Source organism: Mobula birostris, chromosome 28 (genome assembly GCF_030028105.1).
Source record: "Mobula birostris isolate sMobBir1 chromosome 28, sMobBir1.hap1, whole genome shotgun sequence".
NCBI lineage: Eukaryota > Metazoa > Chordata > Chondrichthyes > Myliobatiformes > Myliobatidae > Mobula > Mobula birostris.
In genome coordinates, this window is record NC_092397.1 from 20,799,832 (window position 1) to 20,805,044 (window position 5,213).

The 5,213-nt window shown below is 46.4% G+C and overlaps 1 non-coding gene across 1 annotated transcript; it reads right to left on the reverse strand.

Moving 5' to 3' along the window:
* Positions 1–3,885: 3,885 nt before the first annotated feature.
* trnad-guc (transfer RNA aspartic acid (anticodon GUC)) lies at positions 3,886–3,957 on the reverse strand. The gene has a single exon. It is a non-coding gene; the product is annotated as a tRNA-Asp (tRNA).
* Between the last annotated feature and the right edge of the window lie 1,256 nt (positions 3,958–5,213).

The window sequence follows — 5,213 nt, forward strand, 5'->3', positions numbered from 1 at the left end:
TCTGAGGAGAGATACTTTAACTGTCTTTTTTTCCACATATTCTGTTTTGCCTGGAGGAGTGGTTCCAGCATTTCCTGTTTTTGTTCCGACCTTTGGCTGTTCTGTCGCTGACAGGGATCGCCATGGAAGTTGATGATTGTCTAATGGCAGAATCCCGCCATCAGCGTCCAGATTTATTCATTTCATCCAGACGAGACGCGGATGGCGCCGGAACAAAATTTGAGATTAGATTATGAGGACACTGAGTCCTTGTTTATTGTCATTTAGAAATGCATGCATTAAAAAATGATACAATGTTCCTCCAGAATGATATCACAAGAAGCACAGGACAATCCAAGACTAAAACTGACGAAACCACAGAATTATAACATACAGTGCAAAGCAATACCGTAATTTGATAAGGAGCAGAGCATGGGCACGGTGAAACAAGTCTCAAAGTCCCGATAGCCTCATCATCTCATGGAGACGGTAGATGGGAGAAACTCTCCCTGTCATGAACCTCCAAACGCCGCAAACTTGCCGATGCAGCACCATTGGAAGCACCCGACCGCAGCGGACTCTGAGTCCCACTGAAAATTTCGAGCCTCCGACAAGCCCCTCCGACCAGCCCCTCCGGCACAGCCTCTCCGATTACCATCCTCTACCGAGCGCTTCTACTCCGCCCCGGCCGCCGAGCAACAAGCAAAGCCGAGGACTCGGGGCCTTCTCCTCCGAAGATTGTGGACCACACATTAGCAGCAACAGCGAAGCAGGCATTTCAGGATTTTCCATCCAGTATTGACTATGATGAGGTAGTTACCCAGTTTTTGCATTCCACTGTCACACATTTCGGTTATGAGTGAAGAATCCGTTTTTATATCATATTGCCTTTATTTTACTGTGTAAGCTCCTTCCCTGTCTTCGCCAGCTCTGCGACCTCTCTGGACACTTCCACCCCATAATGCAACAGTAAAGTGGAAATATTACAGGACTCCTCGAAATGAAGTATTGGCTTTTGCTGAGTATTTTCTCAACTTGCTGATTCCTGTCTCGCTTCCAGCGAAGCTGGTGGCGATTGTGATCCTGTCCCGGGGAAAGTGCGGTCTCTCCAAATGTGTCACTCTTTACCTGGTGGGAATGGCGGCGGCCGATCTCCTGGGCGTTATCTCCGATCCGCTGCTGAAGTGGACCGGTCGGATTTATTTTCCGCGATCATTCCTGCGAATCACTCCTGTGTGCAGATTCGGTGAATGGTTGCTTTCTGCGAGCACTGCAACCTCAGTCTGGCTGGCTGTCGCTTTCACCGTCGATCGATTTGTGACTATTTGCTGTGAGAAGCTGAAAACAAAATATTGCACCGAGAGAACGGCGGCTGTGGTTATCGGGACGCTAAGTGTGCTGGCCTGTTTGGAGACTGTCCCCTGGGGCTTTGCATACGGTCCTCGAGAATTATCTGATGGTATTCCGTGGGATTGTGTTTATACATCGAGCTGCAAAAACTTTCCAGCGTGGTTGATACTTGTGATATTGCATCGTATTTTAAACCCTTGTGTTCCATTTTTTCTGATGTTGATTTTCAATATTCTGACTGTCAGGCGGATTCTAGCGGCCAGTCGAGCCCTCAGGAGGCTCCGGGGACAAAAGAGTGGAGAGAATGACAAGGACCGGGAGATGGAGAACCGACGCAAATCCATCGTTTTGCTCTTCAGCATAACCGCTAGTTTCATATTGTTGTGGGGAACACACGTGGTATTTTTTTATCTACAGACGGATTTCAATGAGTTTTGTTGATTCTGTCCCGGATCCCCGTTTCATCACAGACCGCACTTCGGAAATGCTGCAGATTCTCAGTTCCTTCACTAACACGTGTATTTACGCCCTGACTCAGAGCAAATTTCGAGAGGAAATAAAGAATGCGGTGAAATACCCATTGAATCGCATTTTGAAACTCATGAAACGTGAGAGGTAAATGCTGTAAAGTATTACAATTGTGCTGCCTTCATGCTCCCTATTTGCTGTTTACTCTTATCCACACACAAAATGCTGGAGAAACTCAGGTGGCCAGGGAGCATCTTTGGAAAACTGTAACCTGTCGGCGTTTCTGGCCGAGATCCTTCATCAGAATCCTGTCAACTGTTACTCTTTTCAATTTGTGTGTGTTGCCTTAGAGTTACAAAACACCTGACGGCATCATTGTGATCCCAGAAAGATCCTCTTTGTACCTCACGTCCCGCCCTGTGAAATTGAAGCTTGAGGTGAACCTGTTACCTCTGATTCTTGAAAGATCATGACCAATGCATCCGGTATCTCTTCAGCAAACTCTCTCAGGAATCTGAGATGTAGTCCCTCTGGACCTGGTGACTTACCCACCGCAAGACCTCTGAGTTTGCTGAGCACTTTTTCCTTTCTATTAGCAATGTAACTCACTCCTTCCCCCTGATATTCACAGACCTCTGGAAAGTAACTGATATTTTCTACAGTGAAATCAGATGCAAAGTACCAATTGCGTTTATCTGCTATTTTTGTCTCCCATTGCTACCTCACCCGCATCATTCGCCAGTGGCTCAAGATCAACTCTCAACTCTCTTGCGTTGCCCTTACGGCACTTATTTGATTTCGTGGGGTCTACGTTTTAAATGATTTGTTTGTAACTATTTTCCAGTTAAAGTTATAGGTTCATAATTAAGTTACAGTATAACAAAGGTAAATTCATTGTCTATGGTATATCGCGGCATGTGATGACGCCACCTCCGGTTTCGCCGCGTCTATGTGTAACTTTCGGTTCGGGAAGGTGAGAAAGTGGGTGCCATGTGTGCAGCGGGATCGTGAAGAGCTCCGTGTCTACCCACAAAGAAACATTACAGAAGCAACGCCGTAAGTTCCTATGATAGTATTTGTACGGTTTCTGTTAAGGAAGCGGCGGTTCGGGTAGCGCGTGTGTCGGCATTTCAATTTCAAACGCGGGGTGGGCTCGGTCCCGGCTGTGGTTTGACGGGACCCCCCTCGCTTCCTACTCGGGGCGGCTGGAGACTCTCGTTAAAAGAAGAGAACGCGAGTGGTCTCCAGAATGAAACAGACGCTGTACATGTTTGCATTTTTTAATCAACAGTCGTTCCTGTCGTTCTGAAATCCTCCCTTCAGACAGACGATGACAGGATCACTGAGGAGACTCGAATTCTCTGTGCAATTCAACTGCATCTACAATTCATGTGGTCCTTTACAGGACGGAAAGGGAAGTGGGGAGTGTGGATGTTACAGCAAGTCAAGTTAATGTAGCGCCTTGGCAAGGATAGTTCACAGATAGTGTGCAGTCAACCCAGGGAAGAAAGGTCTTTGAAGAGCAGAGTTTCCCTTTGCACAGCAGGGGACTGGAGCCATTTTGCACACCAAAACAAGATGAGGATGCAATCGAAGTGTTCCAGGGTGACACTTCATATTGGTCGCAAAGAAGAGAAATCTACAGATGCTGAAAATCCAGACAACACACACAAAATGCTGAAGGAACTCAGCAGACCAAACAAATCGATGAAAAAGAGTAAACCATTGACGTTTCCGACCAGCACCCTTCGTCTGGACTGATATTGGTTAGTTGCCTTACTACTGTGGTGGGACCATGCGGGAATTCATAGTTGACAACAAAAGCCCTGGATTAATATGCTCGAAATGATGGACTCTGTCTAACAACGAACAAATAACAAAGAACGGTGCTGAGATACTGATTCTCAGCGGATACTTGAGGAAAGAGGCTGACAATAACGCCACTTTCTTCTGCAAAGACTCTATCATCCCGGGGCCTCAGCAGCCCGAGCTATTCCACCTTCCCAATGCCCAATGAACTGGTTACTGTAAACATCAATTCTTTGTCTGCTTTTATTTGTCTTTTAATTCAAAATATCGTCGAATACTCTCCCCGTCGGGGAATTGAACCCCGGTCTCCCGCGTGACAGGCGGGGATACTAACCACTATACTAACGAGGAATTGCTCGTTATAGTCAACGTCATGCACATTTTAGAGTACAAAAAACATAGAAACATAGAAAATAGGTGCAGGAGTAGGCCATTCGGCCCTTCGAGCATGCACCGCCATTCAGTATGATCATGACTGATCATCCAACTCAGAACCCTTTACCAGCCTTCCCTCCATACCCGCTGATCCCTTTAGCCACCAGGGCCATATCTAACAAGAGAGTGAACAGAATTACTTTGATGTTTCTCAGCTGTAATACTGGAGCCTTTCACTCACGTCTCTCCCACAGCAGTGTCTCAGTCCGCTCCAGCGATTCAGTCACCTGTTGTGTTCAAGGATTAGCAAAAAAAAGTGCTCTCATTCGAGCTCACCTCTTTGTTTTTGGAATAAACATTTTTAATCACAGTTATGTATTTATATTTCTGTTTTTTTTAGTGCGACAAGCGGGAAACGATATGTAGCGAATCGAATTATGAAGCGTTCATTCCCACTTCATTGAAACACTGGGTGTTGTGTATCTCCGGTCTGTCGGAGGACGGCGACCTCAACCGGATATAACAGGAACTGCACCAGAGTGAGGAATCACAGTGACCACATTCAGAAAACAGCTCGAACCACAATCATACACTTCTAGCGTCCGAGTGGGCCAACCTTGACAACTCGCGTACGAATTCCCGAAGTTATTTAAATCGATGGGTGAGTGTAAAATTATTATTCACCATGGGCCGGCCAGTGAATCAAGAACTGAAGTGCTGTCCCTCGCATTTTCCCCGGTGAACCGATCAGTGCAGCTTCCTGCTCTCACTCTAACTCAGATTCCCACAGCCAACTAGGACACATCAAAACATGTCGGATGATGTGTTCACACTGAGTGCCGTCAGTCTGCTCACCACCCACTCTGTCTATTTATACACAATTGGATCTCTCTCAGCCCCCTTCCCCATTACCAGAGTAAATTAAACCCTTTATTGTGATTCACAAATGTAATATAGATTCACTGAATCATGCGACCCTAAAACAGGCCTTTCGGCCCACAGTGTCCGTGTTGAGAGTCAACTACCGATCACACCAGAAAAGATCTCACTTACTAGCTGTTGCCTTCAGTGTCTTGATGATTGAGGTGCTCACCTAAACAATTCTCTAATATTGTGAGTGTACCTGCCTCACCAGCCACTCAGGCATGGGTTCCAGTTTCCAAAAACATCCGCATGAAGTTCTCCCTGAGATGCTCTCTAAGTTTACACACGTCAGGAGAGTGTTCCCCTAT